We start from the raw sequence: 22310 nt of genomic DNA, 5'->3' as shown, positions 1-22310 counted from the left end.
AAACACCGTAAGAAACGTCGCCCTCTTTACATTGCATTTCTGGATCTAGAGAAAGCGTTTGGCCGTGTGTCACACGAACTCATCTGGTATGCTTTATGACGACACTTAATACCAGAAGAACTCGTGCGCTGAGCTCAATTGCTCTACCACCATCCGAAAAGTGAAGTTGGAAGTATGGCGGGTGTATCAAAACCGCTTCGTATCTCTGTTGGTGTTCATCAAAGAAGCGCCCTCGCACCACTATTTTTTGTTCTTGTTGTGGACACCGTCACACGGGATATCCATCATCCTGCGCCCTATACACTGCTTTATGCAGATGATGTTTTCCTAGCATGAGCAAAAATGATCTCGAGCAACTTGTCCAAAAATGGAAAGATCGCTTCATGCAACACGGTCTCAGATTAAGTCTCAACAAAACTGAATTTTTGACGACCGATCCCCATGAAAAAAGTACAATCACTGTCAGCGGCAGTGATCTGCCCAGAACTGAGCGATTTATATACCTCGGGTCAACGCTATCAGTCAATGGAGAACTGCGTTATGAGATTGCTTCACGCATTAACGCAACCTGGATGAAGTGGCGTTCCACAACTGGTGTCCTTTGTGATCAACGTATCAACGAACATCTTAATCTAAAACTCACCGCAATTTCGTCCGTCCTGTCGTTCTCTATGGTTCTGAGTGCTGGCAGACCATAAAAGACAATGAACGACGTCTTGCGGTAATGGAGACGAAGATATTACGTTGTACTAGTGGCGTCACACGTTTTGATCACATCCGAAATGAGGATATCCGCGATCGTTATGGGTTTGCACCGATCGTAGAAAAATTGCGAGAGAGGCGTCTTCGATGGTATGGTCATGTAATTCGTGCTAACGAGAATTCACTTGCCAAGATTGGTCTGAACATCGAAGTCGATGGTAAACGACCAAAAGGCAGGCCAAACGGTGGCTTGATACGCTGGATGGAGATTTAAAAGCCTCGAGATTGCACCCAGATCAGGCATTCGATAGAGCCAAATAGCGAAACTGATCACGACGAGCCGACCCCGCTTGTGAACGGGAAAAAGGCTGAAGAAAAAGAAGAAGATTATCAACTTTAACTTAAAGCATGGTTTAGTTCAAAGCATTTTTAGGTCTATTGTTTTATTCAGCTGTTTTGAAAATCCAAATGTTCCCGCAAAGATGAAAAAAGGGCCTATCTACTCGCTATACCCTACACTTTCAACAAGTTTACAAATAATTCCCAACAGTTGTATGAATTGGATGAATTTGCCACAATGGAGGAGAAGGAAGTAAAATGAAATCGTACATACGCAAAAATGGTATTACCAGGGCGATGTGATCCAAAATTTTTTTAAAAGGGTTATGTTTACTCTGGAAAAGATTTAGGAGGTATAGGGTTGGACATTGCCTTCGGATTTCGTACAGAGTGTAATGAAACCTCTATAGATGTTGTGGGACAGTGTCCGGCACTTGTGCAAAGTTGGTCGAGACATCTGGGAGAACACTTAATACCAGATGCAAAGTTGCAAGATGTGGAAGTAGGGAATATACTAAATTCCTAACGGTTATAGACTTCCTTGAGATATTATGATTAATAGGTATATAAAACCTACTATAACCAAAAAAGGGGCACAATACCATTGCTCTTAAAGGACGCGCTGCGACTTCCCCTTAGCAGGATAGTAATAATATGCCCTGTGAGTTTCGATTTAAGAGTATTCTTAAAGTATTTACTGCTTGTCGTTAATGGCGAATAAAAAGGAGAAAAATTTGTGAACTATTATATATGGTTACGACGTTTGGCTATCGAAAACGGACTAGCACTGGTTTCTCGGATGTGCACAAACTCATCGACAACAGTGTCAAAGTGGCCTCTGGTAACACCTTTGTCGGTGGAAGGGCATCATGTTATATCAGTCACTTTTTGCGTATTATTATAATTTTTTTCTTATTTGATTTTCAATCTTACTGTGCTTCAGTTTCATAGTCATTACACTTAATAATTGATGAGCCTATACCAATGGAATAGCCTAAAGACGAGCACAAGCATCTCCCATGGCCGTCACAACGCTGGTAAGAGTAATAAAAAAGTTTCTGGATTTCTGTAACTTTAATTGTTTTGCAATCACATCGACGGAACGTTCTTTAAGCATAGCGCGTTTCAACTGCCCGAACAACTTATCTGGTCGGCCACATTGCAATCAGCAATTGATTTGTAAGTTAACTTCCGAATGTTAATCGTAGGCTTCTCATGATGAGCAGCTGAAAAGACAAGAGGAACACTCCGCCACGATTCTCAATCGCATCACATCCGGTGAAGTTCTATTGCGCGTGGATGGAATGGTAAACCAACTGGATCCTCCTGCACTGACCACATTAACACCCTTTGGATCTTTGTAGAATGACCGTATAAATTGGTAGTGTATTTGGAGTGCTCTGCGCAGAAGCCCAAAGCGAAGTTCGCCATTGTTACATTTTACCACCGATAGCTTTTCTCCTCGTATCGATTATGCTGCCTCACCTGTAGGATATGGAGGGATTGGGCCATCCCATTAATTTGCAAATGCTTCGACTGCATTGATAACATCTAATTACTCTTGCACTGAATTATGATTCTTAACAAAATCGCTCTAAATTTGATTGGTATAATTGCTGCATTAATGAGCAGAGTATCGGCCGTATCTATAGCTAGAAAAGGTTGTTATTGTCGACCTTGGTACCGAACTTGTCGTTCGGTGTAATGAAAGCGCTAAGTACGTCTTCGTTGTTTTGTCGAAACCCCGAAATATAGTTGAAGCTATTCTGCACCACTGTTCTCCCTCTCCGGGAATAGTATATGGGAAATGACCACCTGAGAGTTATTACCTGAGAGTTCCAAATTTTCAAAAACTCATATTTTCCTCATGTCAACGAGGTATTCTAGCCTGAGATAATGTCAAATTAAGAACTTCGTCATCGTACGGCCAAAGAACCTGCATATGTGTTGACCAGAAGGCGAAAATAACACTCAATAGGTTAGAAATTGACGGGTCCACTACTGGTAATACTATGTAATAGAACCCATTGTCCCAGAATGGCAATAGTGTGGACCACCCTAGAGTTAAGTGACGCAAAACGGTGGAAGAAAAGTGCAAACTATACCCCACATTGGGGTTTATAACAACCATATAAAAAAAGCACAAGGAACTGCATGCCCAGATACACTGAAATAAAGGAAACGATGCAAGGACGAATGTTGAAATTCAAAATGTTAATTCTCTTTAATCCAAGGAAGTTGTAAATTGGCTGCGGTACCTCATTGCCGAGTTTAAGATTAAAGTGGTTTCATCTGTATTGCAACTAGAAACAAAGGTACAGTAAACCTAGCAAGTGAAATAAACACGGAGCTCGAAAAAAACTATCCGGGTTTTATGACTCCTTTGAACTATAAAGATAAAAATATGAAGCCTGAAAAGCGCTTTATGTGCTGAATCTACCAGCAAATCTCATTTCGATGGAAAAGTAAAGAAATAGGGAGATGAAGTGGTAAAAGTGAAAACTTGGTCTTAAAAGTTGATCGTTTGAATGATTTTATTGCATCAGATATAGAGCAATGTAAAATCGTCAAGAAGAAGACTATGATTCTCGTTTTAACTTGAAAAACTTCCGTAAATCTGCAAACATCTGATCCATAAACGGGCTTGTAGCTGATGATCTAAATAACAATCCTCAGTATATTCGGAAATAGACACGCCAACCATTTCCATTCTGTATTTATAGACCAATTTGATTGATGTCGAATAAAAAAGCACCTTGTCTGGTGATGCATTCTTAGTTAGTCTGGCTTGCCGGCAACATTTTTGGCAAAAGCCGTTAACACATAACATTTTATAAGAAAAATTATTGCCGACAATTCAAATGAAGATATTATAAAACACACACTGAAACACAGAAACCACAGAAAATTTTGACCGAATACAACTTTGTTAATAATAGTGCGATTGCCACGAAACTTTGTATGAACTGCTCTCTAGGATGAACTTAAGGGTAGTTTTGCAATCAATTACTAAAATATACTATTGATAATAACCGTTGGCGCAACAATCCAATCGGATCAGGGCCTTGAAGTGTGTTAGAGCACTTCATTCAAGACCGCAACGGAACACTACAGTACACTGTAGGAGGCAATTTGGTCAGTATTGCGCTCGCCCGAGATTATTACCCTGATTTGACTCAGATACTCATTCACAGCTGAGTTGACTAGTATCCGACGTTAAATCACGATACAAATTCCACTGCCACCAGTGAGATTTGAACCGCGAACTTCCGTACGACAAACTTATGGTATCCGGCTACCAATATACTATTAGTAACTATATTTGAACATACATGAAGAAGGAGGGTATTTCGGAGCCTAGGCACTATATAGTGGCAGCCTCCTGATTTTTTTTTCCAGATTTTTCGGTTAGTTTCTGAAAATGGGTCCGTGAAAGAAATAATTAATTTCGACCCCCTGCACTCCCCACCTAAAACTAGGACGGCCTTCGGAAAGTACTAAACGAGGCCTTTCATTTGATACCCCACATGACTATATGTAGTGAAAACAAAATGTACACTCCCCTTTTGCATATATGAGGATGTCCCCTTAAATTCAATCTATTATAGAATAATGTACATCACTGTATGTGTGAGCGTTCACAGTTACCACTTTTCCATTAAATTTGGTGTTAATCGCTATAACCCTTTCCGAGAAAAATGTGTGTAACAAACAGACAGACGGACAGACAGTAAACCAAGTTTAATAAGGTTTTGTTTTACACAAAACCTTAAATGGGGCTCATCTAATATCAACGAAGAGTAAAAGAGCTGAGAAGAAGTAACTTCTTCATATATGGAACTTTAATATTGCACTCGAATGTCAATTATTCTCGTTAATTATGACGTCAGCGTCTTATTTGCATGGCTTCAGATGCAGTAAATTCCCGCGAAATTGATAAATTTGAACTGCTGTAACTTTAGCACTAGTGGCTGAATTTCCATGAAACTTGGCATGCGTATACGAGACATCGTTCTCAACGCTGCTAAAAGTTGGTAATATACTCTTAGAAAGTTTATTTGAGGAGATATCGGAATGGGACAAATTTTGAAGCCTAGATATCATCATCGCACCATGCTGATCTTTTTCGGATTTTTTGGTTAGGTAGTTTCCGAAAATGAGTCCTGTATCACTTTAAGTGTGCACATGTTGACCCGTTGCTTGCCCACTTTACAATTTACGTCAAAACTAATATGATTTGGAAAGTGCTAATCGGGACCTTTCATTTGTTACCTCACATGACTATATTCGATGAAAAAAATGTTACACCCCCGTTTGCATGTACGGAAAGCCCTACTTAAACTCCACGAAAATTGATGTAACTGTATGCGTCTGATTTAACAGTTCCCACATGTCCACCAAATTTCATTTAGGCTTTAGGCGTTTTGAAGAAAGGTGCGCATAACAGATAGATAGACAGACAGCGAATCGATTTTAATAAGGCTTTGTTTCACACAAAACCTTAAAAAGATAACAACACGAAATAGAGGGACTGTGTGGATACATATACATAAGTACTCATCAAAGGAATGAATAGGAGACATGGTAAAGAGATTTAGAATGCCCGATTACAGTTCTAGGTCAACACTCTTACAAGTTGGAGTGAAATTTTCACATTCTGTAAGGTTGCTTACATACTTCTCTGTTATTTATATATATTTACGTGCTAACCCTGGTCACTAAGCCAGTTTGTAAATAAATTTGACAGCAACTTCGGAAAGAACCCCTGAACTTCCGCCAAACAAATGCTACAATAACTAAAAGGTAGTCCTCAATAAGGGATCATTTGTGTATCGAGCAATCTTATACAAGCTGTGCATTTACCTGTGGAGTAATGTCCTAAGAGCCCAAAAAGAAAAGACCGCCCTCAATCGAAATGGAATACATAGTCCTCGGAAAACAGCAGAAGAGGCTGAAGTAATTAGTTTTAATTAGTCAGGCGGGAACAATGGTGGTTTGATACGCTGGATGGTGCTTTGAAAGCGTCGCGACTGCATACAGATCAGGACTTGGACTGAGCAAAATAGTGGAACAAATGGTGAAGAAGAAATCAAGGTTAGAGATATCTGTCCAGCAAGAATTATGAACGAAAATTCCGGTGCATAACAGCTCGACTAGCTGAACTACCTGAAACCCCTATCTATTAGTATGAAAGAGATATGTCATTTTGTCGTAAGGGAACCACTGGAATCCTACGAAATAAAACTCGAAAACTCTACCAAGCCAAAAACATTGAAAAAATCAAAACTGCCCCCAATCCATACTGTTGATTTCCGTCGGGACTTTTACTGATTCACCCCTTAATCCTAGATTCCTAATACCCAACCTAATATATTTCTTATAAATCTTAGACATTTTTTCTTAAATTTACTTGAAATGAATGAGTATTTTTCTTTTCTTAATAATTAAATAAATATTTAAATATTTTATATATATCCCTTTCTAGCTTGTTATAAAATGCCCTAGGCTTACGGAAAAAATTTGCCTATTTTATATTAAAATTCGTAAACATTTAGTGGTTGATAAAAGGATAACGCACGTGAATACTTGTCTGTAGCAAGCAAAGACTAACTCGGTTAGATTAGATATCAAAAACCTGCTAAAATATATCCAACCCGTTTTTAGACCGGATACGGAAAGTTCAAGCTGGGTTTTGTTACTTAGTGCGCTGGTTCTGAATCTTTCGTTCTTTAATTCACCTAAGTTGAGCGTGGAAAGGCTGTACGTGCACTTTTTCAAGTTTTAGGTTACGCAACTTTATCCTATGAAGAAAGAATCCTTTACCTCCTTTCTATATCACCTCCCAAAAAAAGACCTTCCTGTCTTATATTCCATAGCACCCCATCAAGACTTAGCTTTTCTGTGGTTGTTTTGGAACTTCCATATGTTATAAGTCTCCGGATAGTCCTGAATTTGATTTATTTCAACAATTTTAATTATTAGATAATTTCGATTCTCCGATTTTTTGATATTTTCAATTGTGATCTTACTCTTTGCTTGCTTAGATTTACATTTTATTTCCTGATTCACAAATATGCGCCCCCGAAGTCAATTTCACAATCCAAAGTGGTTTACTGTGAAAACGACATGCATTCAGAGCACAGAATTTCTGCTTCGTTATACCATATAATTAGAAGAAAATTGCCTAAGCTAAATTTCCAGATGAGAGATTTCCAAAAATCCTTAATCAGGAATTGATGAGATAGATCTTGATTTCGTTGCCCCGAATCTGAACCCCGGCCATGTTTGTGTTTAGCATTGCGCTTGGCTTACTGCTCTAAGCTTGATACATGCACAGCATTAATTGCGATAGCATAGTTTCATTCAAACTAGATTGAAATAGAAAACGTAACAATAAAAATGAAGAAGCTGTGTGGATGCCCGAATTTTTTGGGTAGGGTGAATGTGTTTAACAACTGAGTGCTGGACTCCAGCAATGTGAAGTAATCGGATTACAACATGAACACCTCCATCATCACTAGCTCTTCCGCTTCCGCCATAGTGAGCCTACAATTCAGCAAGGGTAGGAGAAAGGGAATTTGTCAGTTCAAAGGATCCGGTCCTCCCATCGGTCAAGTATAATCTCCTTGGAAAGAAAGGGAACCCGACCGTAATAGACAACAGCTTCAGCATTTCTCTGACAATGTTGTCGGCATAAAGTTGCTATCACAGCAAGTTGAAGAAAAATCCCATTCCACCTTTTACAAAAAGACAATAAGACTAAAAACATCCATGCTCAATTAGAAGTAGAAGGTAAGGAAATCATCAATCTCAGCATGTTAGCTACGACGGGGATCACTCCCACAATCATCATCCTAGCCGGCTGTTAGTCGATATCCACACTTACAATGTACCTCGTTGCTAAAAACGCCAGTCCATACAATACATTCCCCCCCCCCCCTTCGTTGTGCAACAAAGCAGACTGCGGCGCACTCTTGAGAAAGAACATCCTGCTAGAGGTAGGATCCACAAAATTTAGCATTAACCGACTTAAGGACGCAACTCCAGTTGCAGCTCATCTTCGAGTCGAACGTCAATCCAAGGTACCGGATCGTTGATTTTGACTCTAAAAACATCTCTCTGACAGCCACAAGATGCAGGGTCGGCATTTTCCTTTTAGTCAAGATTTCATCTTCAGTTTTTTCAATCAAAAGCTGACATCACGAGCAGTCAGCGATTTATCCGGGGCGTAAATCTGGGAAGTGTGCTTGCGCCTGCTCAACGGCGGTTCAGCGACAAGTGCCGTAAGGTTATCTGCATAAGCAAATAGACGCCACTCTTCAGATATGTCGAGTCCAAGCAGACTATTGTAGGAAGCGTTCCAGAAATCAAGCCCTGTAGTGGATCATTGTGTTAACCCCGAAATGATGTTCATCTTCCTCTGGCCCTTCCCACTTCATGGTGCAGGGAGCGGATTATCTCCCAATATTCGCAAGAGGTCGCTTGGTACATAGAAAGCACTTTCTACCATGCATAGCATATTTGTCTATTTTTTGTATAGAATTGAAGGCATATTTGACATTTCTGTACGCCTTAGCTGGATAAAGGGCATACACCACCTCTATGACCGCATCACTTGTGGATCTTCATACTTTAAAACTGACCTGCCTTGGGAATTAGCCACTGGCAGCTTCGCTGATGAGCTTTTCAAGGCCTTTTCCGAATATGCCAACCATATAGAATAATCGATATGTACCTTCCGGCGCCAAAGAAATAGTGTGCAATTCTTACAAGTGCTGAAAATTGAGTGGAAGACTTCCGATTCCCCAAACTTTTAATTGACTCTGAAAGTCAAATTTTTTTCCAAGCGGTAATCAATCCGAGCCCGGAAGTCTTGGCATCTGCATAATATTTTACTTTCAAAAAATCTAAACCGCGCATTTGATCGCCATATGATTCTCTTCACTTTAATTTAATTATTAAAATATGAATCCACTTTCTTTTCAATCATGCAACTGCATTTTCTACAAAAACGTTATCGATTAGGATAACATTGTGTTTTTCCAAACAGGAAAATCCCAAAAAACAGCAAAAACTCAACTTTGGGCACATCAACCAATTCAACATTTCCCCACATCAGTTTAACGCTCCTCGTGTCTATTTCTATTGAAGAAATTATTTGCATAAATTGATCTTCCCAAGTAAAAAATGGCTCAAATCTATGGCAAATACTGGCATATGTAATACTCATAAGGTAGCTGATTATATATCACCAATACGGCCAAGCAAATTTCAAAAGTGCTCCGAAATGTCAAAAAGCTCAACCTAATTACAACATAGTTGACTATGAATGTTGAAAAATTTTGGAATCTTATAGCATCCATAATGAGGGGAAAAAAATTAAATTTATTCAATTTGCTACCCAAAAAAAATTCAACGGAAAATAGCAGCATTTTCATCGGTTAAGCTCCTCTCGTATGTAACAATTGTTTTAGCAACATCCACAGATTTATTTCGCTGAAATATTTTAACATAAAAATACAATTTTCTCGAATATATTAATAACTAATATTAACAATCTTTTTTAAATGTCATTTCAGTTTTCACTGTTATTTGTGGGAAGTTTGATAGACGCATTTTTGATATACATATATCTCACGAGAAATGTTATTTGAACAGTTATTATGCACGTTGCTCTTGAAAATAAGATATTGAATAATTCATCCACTCTTCAAGGTTGAATAACCAAATCTTTCTAATTTATCTCCAGCCGTGCATTGGTGCAATATCTATTTTGCATATGCATTTTTCAAAGATTTGAATGTCACCAAACGGTATTGGCTGGGATTAAAACGCTACGAGGGACATCGAAGAAAATATTTGGTATCGATAATTACTGAAATATATTAAAAGGCTACCCTGATTGAATCTCGGACAATAGATTGACTTGGTTGCTGACCATTTGATAAATTAGAAATTGGAATTAACAACAAATCCCAGAGAGCAAAGGTGAACAAGAATACAAGGAGATATCAAGTTTGACCCTAATCACTAATTGTTAATATACTGGGGTAATTGATTTGTAAAGTATTTGTTTTTAAGAAATTGATACATAAAATTAATTCGTTAGTCAAAACTATATCATTATCGTTCAATGAAAGCGTAGACTATACGGTGGGAATTCTAAAGGTCCCTAAAACCACTAATCCAATTTTCCTGTAGGACTGCTCTCCATTCTTTGGCTTTCAGGTTTGAGGACGCAACTTTGCATGGAGATGTTCGTGGGCCTTTCACTATACGCTTTTCTATAAACTTATAGTGCTCCCGGGGAGCATGGTATCGATACATAAGACTGTGGTAAAAGATCGTTTGAGCACCTACTTTCCCTGCTTTAGGCTACCAGCTTCATAATGAAAGCCTGGAAAAGGTGACTTTTCAAACATAAACAACTTCAGATATGATTAGCCTAACATTATTTTCGCGGAAATATCTGGAGGAACTGGCTGAACATCACATTAGCGAGAAGACGATAAGATCGCACCCACTATACTTATCAATGAATAAAGTCCTACTTGACTGATTTTCATTCCTTCGTTTAAAATAGAGGGCGCAACTCTGAGAGGCGACATTCCCGCTGCACTTAGATGCCGAGGTCTCCGCACGGTTAACTTTCTGTAGATATTGAAGTAGCTTAGTTATAGACGAGCTCATAAATTGAAGCAATACCTCTGATGGTCGATTTCGCACAAATGTATGCTAAGGACCTATGTAGAGAATGGTTACCACGTTGAAATAATCAATGACCAGAAAAAACAAATTGAATTTACTGTTTCGGCAAGTTTGCTTTTAATGGCCCCAGAACAACGACATGCCATCCCCTACGTTACTAGAGTTTCGAAGAATCCGTGCTGGAAAGTTGCCTGGTAGCATCTCTGAATTGATGTAGGCGTAAAACAACTTCGTACTTTTACTTGTATTGCTAAGAATTGACGACCGAAGACAGCTTTTGTACTGCCCTTACGCGATCGGTCGCAGAGGGAAACAGTCATTCATACATTGAAGATGAAGGGAAAAGGGAAAAAGAGTGGCTTGAACCATTTCACGACGTATCACCATTCTCAGGATATATTGAAAAAAAACGCGAAAACTGACATTCACTCTGGACCATGCTCTCTTATCTAAATGTTCTTTTTAAATTAAACCTCCTCACTGGCGGTAACTGCCGTATAAAAATAGTAGAATCTATTAATGGTTCCATGAAGTGGGCGTGAACTTCTGGGGCGTTTTTGGCATGGATTTATTAGATATTTCTTTCAAACAGATAACACATATCATTTTACTCCTACAATTTTTAGGCTACTTTCTTATTTGACATGAAGGGTTGATGGGCATTATTTCTATGACATAAAGCATCCGGAAGGGAAAGTCTATGGCGCCACTGCAATCCTTGCCAGAACCTTCATTATGCATTATGTTTTAGAAAAGTATCCCAAGCAACTTTAATCCGATTACTGGAGTGGGCCAGCAGCGAGAGAAGCATCACTGTCACCTGCTGCCCTCCCAGTTTAAGTTCGTTCCTCAAACATTCGAAGAATTTTCAAACACCCTGGGGGACAGATTCGTTGCCGCTGGCGATCATAATCCCCAGTTATAGGACGCGCTAGCCCGAGACACTAGATTAGGCATCGTTTCATCCAGACAGTCCAGTTATTGATCAACAAATCGATGAAAATTTCCGGATTGATCTATCGGCCCATCGAACGAATGAAGGTGGGAAACTAACGGACTGGTTGAATTTTCGAAAGCGCATAAGGGCTTATCTATAAATCAGCACTCCCTTGAAAGTCAAAGGTGAAGTCCGGTTGAAATTCAACCAAATAATAACTGTGGCTGCTCACGAGGAGCTCTGCCCGCGATTTGGGCATAACCAGAACCGAAATGAAACTCGCTCAAGGAATCAACCGGAAATAACCGAGCCGGGAGCATATCCTCAGGCAATTCTTCTGGAACATATGCTTTCAGAGAGCCATCCCGGTTCACATGGTACCAAATAACCTCCGGCGAAGCTTCGTAGCAAGAGCCACTTCAGGTGAGTTGCTCCCAACCTCGGGTCTGATCGCCCTCCTTGGGTACGCGGGAACGGCAAGATGTGATGCCAAAGATAGGACGGCATTTGCAAAACGCCTGGAAAAGTCTTACCGCAGATGGGCACAATACTTAAAAAATTATCTATCGTTACGCCAAAGAGAATCTGCTCGTTTTAACCCAAATAAGTTGAAATAATTGAAAAAAATCGAAACTGTGTTCTTTTACTTATTTCAACTATCCCAGCTTTACTCAAACGTTATATTTAGGTTTTGTTAACAATCAAACAGACCTTTCGGGTTACTGCAGAACAAGTTATCCCAGAGAAAGCTCCAGGGCAAGATCTCATCAAGAGCAAAGTGTTGAAGGAACTTCCGGGGATCTGAATTACTCATGTGACCCGCACATTCAACACAATCCTACGTCTCACCTATTACCCCAAAATTTGGAGGATGTAAGAAATTACAACGATTTCCAAATCTGGAAAAGGTTACAAGTCCGTAACCCTTTTACTCATTCCTTCAAAGGTATTCGAAAAGCTTCAAAAACCACACGATATCTCGTGAAAAACAAAGTGATCCCTTAGCACCAGTTTGGATTGAGAGGGAAGCACGATACAATCGAACAAATTCACAGGATCGTCTTTAAGATACGGAATATACTAGAAGATAGAAAATATTGCTCAGCGGTCTTATTGGATGTGGCGCAAATCTTCATCGAAATGTGGCACCAAGTTCTGATTTTCAAAGTAAAAAGGTTGTTTAAAGTACAGTTGCATGGAATTTTGGAATCTTTTCTTTCAGAGCGGAAAGTCAGGATGGAATACAAAAGCTTCACGTCTCGTGATTTAAAAACCTAAGCTAGACACACACAGAATATTTGCAGATGATACTTCCATTTTCACTGCTCACTCCGATACTCCGATTGTATAAAAAATTTCCAAATCCAATCCAAATCTAGGACCAATTGAAAAATGCCTTACAAAACCAAATGCCCTCAAGCCACTTTCACCCTAAATCTGCAAAACGTCACTAAATTGTTAATCAATGGGGAAATAAATCCCCAACAGAATAAGGTAAAGTATCTCATTACGCAACTGGATAGATGACTTACGTAAAGGAAACATATGGAGACCAAAGCATTGCCAAAGCCAGGACTCGAGTAAAAACGCCTGTTCTGCAAAATCGTCTTAATGTTAATTTGGATTTACAGATACAATAAAGTAAATATATCGTTCTGAAAAAAATGGCGTTTCCCTCCGGACAGTTTCTAGCCTAAACCCCAGTTTGATATCTCATATTTCATCATCGGTTAGATTGACACCAGGGACACCTTTTTGCAGGGAACCTCATTCTGATATTAACTATTACAATGGCAATGGAAGAATAATCTTGCTAGAGGTCACTGGAATATTTTTTGCTGGAGCTTTTCCAAGCCACTTTTTGTCTATACCCATGAATGAAATATTTACAATGGCAAAAAGGGTGTCATTTTATAATATTTAACAACTAAAACTGCATAGAGTCTTTTGCTTGGACTTAATTTCCACCTTCGCCATGAGTAGCCACACTCCACTATCCATAAGAAAAAAATAAAACCCAGTTAATGTCAAAGGTTTACAAGCCAATTTTAAGACCGTTAAGATTCAACCCATACTTAGGCGGCAATCAACCGACGGAGTCTCCTATATAACAACCCACCTTTCAATGAGGAACTACATAAAATCTGAGGAAGCTTTTAATACCACCTGTCATTGTGGGTTATGTCGCCCAAAGTACAGCCATTATTAATCAAAGCAACCTTGAAATGTAAATTTTCTTGGGATTCAGCCCAACAGTGAACATATCTGGAAAGGTAGCGTCTTGAATTGGTACAGGTTCTAAGCATAACATTTGTGTTGGTTCTTAAACGGTCCTATAGTAATGATCCCGCCTGTTATACCTGACCTGGTCCTTGAAAGCACTTCTATTTCAGATGCCTTAAACAGTGCAAATCGAAATTGGTTTATAATCGAATGACCCACTAGTAAGATGCACCTTAATTGCGCCACACTTTGTTTACCTTCTCACCAAAAGTATGCCTCCTAAGATGAAATGAATTCCGCAAGATATACGAATACTTGCAGGTACGTGTAATTAACAGGAAAGTTTACTAAAATCTTAGACATAAAAGGAACACTTTACTTTTTTTAACACCCATTTGTATTTCTGGCAAAATCGATGTATTTGAATTATTAACAATCTTATTTCAAAGTAGGACTTAGCAACCATTGGCTGCGGTGCTTTATTTGAAATAATAATTAAGCACACTTTACACTTAACTAATCCATCATGTAACAGGCTTTTAAGCCGCAACATTTTTCCATAAATATAAAAACGTTAGAATCAACCAGAAATGAATGAATTATTGTAATAAAAAGCTTCTTTCCGTTACAACTCTTTCAAAAAATTCTACAATTCCACATAAATCTAGCCACCAGAAAAGTACTAGTAATTACTCAACTCACACATGCCTGAACAAACCTACGTTTCTGACAGTACTTTTCTTCCTCATCATTTCTTAAATATCATTTGAAAGCAAATATTAAATTACTTGAGTAACAAGTACCGTAAGTAATTGTTGCAGCTCAGTCTTACTGGCAGTCTTAACACCAAGAAACAATACCATGCTTATGCGGAACGACGTTACTAGGTCTTGAAAAGAGGAACTTGTAGATATTAGATACAATCATCGCTAGCACTGGATGTGGATATCTCTACTAGGCTTGGTAAAGATCACAATGTTAAGTGTAATATTGGGTGCGAAAAACGATTAACCCAAGTGACATTACGCGAACTTAACTGGCCTGAATTGGACAATATCAATAGTATCTAATTCAATTAGTGCCAGTTGTTGTTCTAGATACACAGAGGAAGTATGCCTAGAGAAAAAGAAGCATCTTCGGTAATTTGTAAGGAATTTATTGAAGCAAACCGATGGGCCGTTATTTATAATTGTTTAACTATTTCTATAAGAACTGTGTGCTTGGTTTTAATAACGGATAGTTGTTGCGCAGATATATCGGTTTCATAAGTTCCTGTACGATTGCGGTTGAACTGAGATAGGAGCCTACACATGTACTATGCTTGGTGACATATTTATACCGGATACTGGTTGCAATGGTTTCTTGTCTTCAAACTTGAAATAAAGCGATTCAATCCATAAAAATCTGCTCATCTTGGTAATAATATAATAAAGTATTTCCTGCCGTTCTGCCTTAGTTGCTTAAAAATAATTTTCAACAATTTAATAATTTTGTGATCCATACCCCGAATAAGTAGCAACTAAAATAAGGATAAGTTCAAATCCGTGTGTTTAGAAGATTAATTCAGAGTATGTAGGCATAATTGACGATGAATTTAATTCTTAGATTACGAATTTTCAGTGGCAGACCTAAAAATAAAATTGCAAAACCTTAATATAAAAAGAGAATGGTAAAATTCAAAAAGTAACAAATTACTAACTATTGAGGTTCTACTTGCGGTCTAAATGACACATCCTATAAAGGCAGTGAATATTAAAAAGGGGAACGGTCCACTAATGCTTTCTCCCTTGACAGTTTAAGTACGATTCTATACTAAATACATGCCTGAAATTAAAGCCAGTTTATATGAGATTAAGTCATTATGCCTACCATCATTGGGTAAAACAAATTATCCATTTTTTGAGTGAGTTTAGTAGCCCGTTTTTCAAGTGAATCTTTCTTTTCGGTTACATTTTTTTTATTTTAGCAAATACTGTATTTCGGTAATCAGTTGTTCTCCAGCCTTCCTTGATTCAAAACCATTACAAAATGGTCACTCTTCTCTCTCAGAATGTACCCTTCTCTCATACTCTTAAAGCAAACCACCTAGTCAGATACAACTTGAGTCTTACTGTAATGCATTTTGGGAGAGCAAATTTAATAAAATGAACCATAAAGTAATCAGAAATAAAGATTCGCTTTGGGTATTTCAGAAGGAATCCTTAACTTCGTAGCGAGGGTATTTCCTTGACAATAGCTTTTTTAAGACGCAGAATGGGCTGCGAATGAATCAAAGTAAAAATATTTAAAATAACTATGGCTATGTGATGATTGAGTTGATCAATTGGTAACCTTTTGATTTTGTATCCTGGTCGGTTCAGGCTTTTCCTTTGTATTAGAATTAGTATTAAATGATAGATGGTGAAGTATTATAGGAAAATGTACTATCACAAAACTAACAATAAGAAAGGTAGGACGGATACCCTATATTCTACAAAGAAGATAGTAGGAGACATGTATATAGGCAAAAACATACTTTTTACTTCAGAAGTGAACCTCACAAACAAAAATAAGGTGCTGAGTCCGGATGGAGCAATTCGTTAGAGCGCTGGGCTCTCGTAGCGAAAGGTTGCGGTTCAAATCTCAGTGATGGCAGAGGGATTTGTTGTCGTGACTGGATGGCGGATACCATTTCCATATTTTTTTGATAAAACACCGACAGCGGATCAAGCAAAATCGAACTGGCTATCAATAGAAACAACTCTACAAAGATAGAAAAATAAACCAACGCTTTCAATGCTCTAATCATTAATGTCGTTAGGAAAAGCACAATGATCAGTCACACTAAGATACGCTCTGATACTATTCTCTCTAGAATGCCCCTTTTGAGTAGGGCATCCCTGTTCACGCGGTCGAAAGCCTCACGAAATAGATAAATAGCAGGTAATGGGTAGATTTAGACCCCGCACACTGTTCCAAAACATTCGAAGGATGTTGATGTGGTCAGTGCAGCAGAATCCATACTAAGAACCAGTCTGCCTCGTGTAAATCCAGCTTTCGAGGTGTTCTTTGATGCGTTTTAGTATAATTTTACTTTGAGAATCTTTAGCAATGACAGTAAGTACGAAAATATTCTTCCAATTGCCCTACTAAAAATCGGTTCCCGTTTTCGGAATATTAACGATAACCAACCCACAAATGAGTGGAAGTAGTCACTCTGTAGGAACACAGTTTCAGTGCATTAGCGGTCGAGATCATTCGCTTTTGCCTGAAGGTACGTTCCATTTACAAGGGGTGGAACTTTACAGGATGCTGGACTCCTTATGCCATGTATCATCGTGGCTAAGGAAATATATCTTATCCTTCGTGACCGCACCATCGTAAAAATATGATCAACCGTAAGTTCGCTCTCTTGTTTCGAACATCCAGAAGGCTCTTCCTGAATCTACTGCTGATCGTGATATAATCGATCTAACAGGATGTACGCTACTGACCAGGTGACACGCAACTGGCCTAATGGTAGGCTCTGCTTTCGAACAGTGCACCACCAATTAAGGTGCGTTGAAAACTGCAGAAAACCATAAACCATCACCATTTCCATTACAGTCCCCAAGAACGTGTTTCCAGTATCTAGTAATTTTTACACCACTTGTATTATAACTGAAATTCATGGTGATGCCCTACTACAACCTTGTGAATTATTTTCCTTAATGAAAAGTCTACTCACAACCCTAAAACAAAACGAGGGAAGCATTGTAGACTACAATACTTCCCTCGTTTGTGTGTGGAGAGCTTCACTGGATCCAGAAATGAGGAGCCTAGGATGAATTATTCAATGTGTGATAATGCGTGAATTGCGTGCGACTAAATTGATAAGACTGACCGTTGATAATTTCTCTTATCTAGGGTGGAAAATCACAACCGATAACAGCTACGACGCCACACTGGAGCCTTTACAGGGCGCTCGTGCTCAAAACTTCAAAACCATTTTTTTCGTGTTAGAATCTTATTATAAATAATAAATAATGGGATAAAAACATTCATAAACTAAAAAAAGGCATAATTTCGCATAATATATTTATATTTAATATAAAACGCAAAAACCCGAGAACATTTATATTTTCAAAGCTTGGTTCAGTTGTTAAGTACAGTAAGTAAGGTAAAATATTAAGATAAGAATCATTTCAATAAAAAATGATTATAATAAAAAAAATAGGAAGAAATATGAATGTATATTTATTTGCACTTGATTCATTTTAGAGCCAGTAATAAATTTTGAATCTGATTAGGCGGAATCATCAAAATCCGTGCTTTGAAGGTCTTGTACTGACGTTGAAGCTGAATTATCCAAGTCCACCGTTAACATATTACAAACATCCCTATCCAATGATTTTCTGTTTACAGTTGGTAGTTTTCGTAGGTTAGTAATTAAAGGATCACAAGAAATTGAAAGTCTATTGAAAGTGTCTGTAATATTATGAAGCCTTCAAATCTTTCGGCTAAAATGTTCCCTGTAGGCCTTAAAATCTTTGTTTCGGGCTTCTTGTGCTTCCTCGCTAAGTCGTCCGATTGGTAACAATGCGTGCAAAATAATTTCTGGGAGGTGAATTAAAATCTTATGCACAGTCGGACTTATGTATTTCCAAGGATATAATCGTATGTATAATTTGGCGTTTTCTAAACAATAAACTTTGAAGTTTTCTTTATTTATATCGAAACAACTTGAAATTGTTTGTAGAATCATTTAAAGTCGTCTAATAAGTTCTTTATCAACTCCAGAAATAGTTGCGGATTCTCTGAAATTTTGAAAAAACTTCCTGGCTATATCCCCATTGTTGTTGCTACCGCACCCAGGTGTTATTTGATGAATTATTAGCAACATTTTTTCCAAAATTTTTCTTGACGATTTTTTTTTGTTGTTCTCAACAATATCGGTTGCGATTCACCAAAGATTTAATCAGTAATTTATATGCTAGTTGCAGTAAAAATTCAAATCCATGCAGTAAAAATTCTTATCCATGAGTATAACACTGAAATACCAAATGACGGGAAGCCATCATCAACAATTCTAGATAATATTTGTTGTTAGTTGTTAAAATCTTTAGACGCGGCACCGCATAAATAGCATGGAATTACCATCGAAACCCACTTTGAAATTAGGGTTAGAGAATCCGATGGATCTAAACTTCTAATAACATCTTTTTGAGCTGACAGTAGCCGACAGGCAGTATGGTCTAAAATTGATTGTAATGGTATCTCAGCTTCACTTTCTTTTAATGAAATGTTTTCTGGGTAACATTTTAATTTTACTTTTTAGATAAATTTTTAAGGCAGGAATAATTGCTTGGCATAACTTCGGATTACGTTATATTGCTTTTTGAATTCAGCGTCAATTATCATAGACAGGACATCAGTTACTAGCAAATATGTTGACTTTTGGAGATATTTATCTTTTATATGTTTTTGAGCAAACCCTAGTATTTCGGTTACTTTCTTCACCACGTCTGCTTCAAATTTTCTACCGCTCGCCCCCAATTGGATTTGTATAGCATAAGCTAGAACATCCGGGTGATTTCCAACACGCAAAGGTGCTGTTTTCCTACGTTTCGTCTGCTCGCTACTTGTTTGGAAATCTAATAGTGGCCGACCGCAACCATCTCTTCAATGTCGGTTGATTTGAAATACGCAGGACCCTTCTAGTCATCTCTTTTCTATTTGAAAAAATCGGTCCTTACGTCTATTGCAACTTATGCACTTTAATTTTAACTGCATTTTAAAAATTTTTAAAGTTATTTGGCATGGATTCAGGCGATTAACTTTCGATGGTACTTTTTGACAAATGAAATTCCAAGCATCTTCAAACTTTTTATCAAATGATATTTGTTTAGTTTGGAAAAATATTTCGCATATTTTCTTTCTTGTGATGGAAATTTGAGTGCAAGAATCGTCTAGAATAGAGCCAAAAAGCTGCACAAACTTTTCACACTAAAGTGATTTTTTTCAATTTTTCAATTTTGCGCAAGGGGATTTCCCTTTTTCCTTCATATTCAATTTATTTGGACCTTCTATTGTAACATTACATAGGCGGATTTGAAATCCCCTTGCGCGAAATTGATATATTCATATTAAAAAATAAAAGTGACTGGTCAGATTTGAATGCAAATTTCTTCCTAATTTCGCCACTAAAATTTGTTTTTTTGCATTTTAATGTATTACATACCATTACTAGAACTCGCCCTAGTAATTTGAAGCAGAACTTGCGAAAGATAAGAAACTGACGTATATTTGCTTTTGCCACTTCGAATATATGTAATAATGAAGTCTAATACCAACGGGAAATGACAAGGACTAAAAATGATAAAAGTAAACAATTGGGACTAAGCCTGTTTACCTGATGGTTTGCCGAAATGTTTACATTGTTTTAGTCATATAATAAAGTCAAAATAACGCAAAATTAAAGTTGAGGTTTTGAGCGCTATTTACGAAGAAAAGGCCCCATTGTGCGACGATGCAATCTGTGCACCGTTGTTGGCAGCCAACAGAGCCTATTTCAGCTTGCAGAAACTGTTCCGCTCGAAACGTTCACCATATGGTCAAAGTTCTTACTATACAAGACTATGATCTTGCCAGTCCTTATGTATTCCTCGGAGACTTGGATTCTTACCAAAAAAAAACTGCGAACTTTCGGCCGCGTTCCAGAGAAGAATCCTCCGAAGAACGATGAAATCTATGAGCGATACCATGACCGTCCGGTTGTGGATAAAATCCGGCTCAAAAAGTTGCAGTGGGCGGGTCACTCGGAAAGTCTATAAGAGCAATATCTATGGTAGACGAGGCAGACCCTGCCTGAGATGGAACGATGGCGTAGGTCAGGACGCCAGACAGCTTTTCGGAGTTCCTTATTAAGGCAGGCCTAGACCGGATACCGGTTATTGCGCCGTTGATGATGATGATGATAGTGCGTGATAAAAATATTGATAAAACTGAGAACTAAACTGTAAGAATACTGGAGAAAACGAAAAACATTACTTTTTGCGACATTCTCCGATTTCCAGGCAAACCAAACAATGTCACCGCCTAAACTTTCACGACAGTGAACTTTATGCATAATGTGCTCGCAGTAATTTGTATTACATAAATTTTTGAGCTTAGTTCAGCCACCCAAATTCTAAGACCATTACCAGCAACGTAAGTCATACCAAAAACTAATGCCCACTTATGTCTACCTCTACATACATTCGACGTGCTTATAAGAATGTTTCGTGATCCTTAAAAATATTTAATCTTATATCTTATCTCCAAAACGTGCCCCAGACCACGAGATAATAAAAGATCCTTGTTGTCAATGTAACCGGGTTTCCATAGATTCTAACAAGACAGTGTTGGAACTCATCTCAAACAGTTCAGATGGTAGTGATCCTTTTGCCTTCAGCAAGACCTCATATCCTCGTTTTAATATCCAGATGCAATTCTTAGTTCAAAATTATAATGGAAACATGACAATAGTCCCTCAGTTCTATGATGTATCAAAAGAGAGAGACTCTGTAGGATATTTATTCTGAGACATGAGATGTTCCCTGGGAAAACTCACCGTCTGTATATGGTACGCGGCCAGATGCTACCATTCTGGCATTTTATATCTGCTGTTCACTAGTTTGTAGACCATAAGACATCCATACAGCGTTTTTTGTTAATGTTATAACTTTTGCTCAGTTAAACTCTGCGTCAGTTGCATTATCATAGCGCATAACGCTGTGCAACTGAGACACATATCCATTACGATACCGTGATTCGATCATCAAAACTACCACAATTGGCAAAACTTCTAAGTGTAGATCGCAAATATGTTAGCAACATAGAAGACAATTGAGATCGAACCTAAAATAATTTGTAGCACTGCAAATATAATGCAATATTTGACCTGGATTTCTGGTTCAACTAAATTATCACACTTTTAACGTAACAAGCAAAATGTGGCACTAAGCGATTTTCAATTTCAAGCTTACAAAATTATTCTGTACCCTACTTGCTATAAATTAGCGTAGCCGATTTTATACAACCTTACATCTAATATTCGACCACACGTTAGATGCACAGCATCCACTTAACACATCGAGTACCAGTCGCTGACCAGAAAATTGAAAAAAAAGGTCATTCATGTTGGAGAGTCTGCCTGGCGTCTCTCATTTCGTCCACCAAAATCCGAATCTAATAACAATAGCCAAGCTCTCCAATAACAGAAAACAGTGCAGCCTACATCACCATTATAATTGATGTTACCACTCGTACTATTACGATTATTATTGATATTATTACGTTCATGGCAGCTGAGCAAAGTAGGATGAGTACATTCAAAATCAACCATGAAGCCAGCACTATCAAAACGAGAGTATCTCTCTTTTCTCGCTACGTGAACGCAACT

General features: G+C 38.1%; 1 protein-coding gene across 2 annotated transcripts in view; it reads right to left on the bottom strand.

Annotated features, from left to right (window-relative positions):
* The window catches only part of LOC119655043 (nostrin), a 244130-nt gene that overhangs the window by 206923 nt on the left and 14897 nt on the right, over window positions 1–22310 (bottom strand). The window lies entirely within an intron of this gene.

The sequence above is a fragment of the Hermetia illucens genome, chromosome 4, assembly GCF_905115235.1.
Source record: "Hermetia illucens chromosome 4, iHerIll2.2.curated.20191125, whole genome shotgun sequence".
In the NCBI taxonomy this organism is placed as follows: Eukaryota; Metazoa; Arthropoda; class Insecta; order Diptera; family Stratiomyidae; genus Hermetia; species Hermetia illucens.
This window is presented reverse-complemented; position numbering and strand designations above follow the sequence as displayed.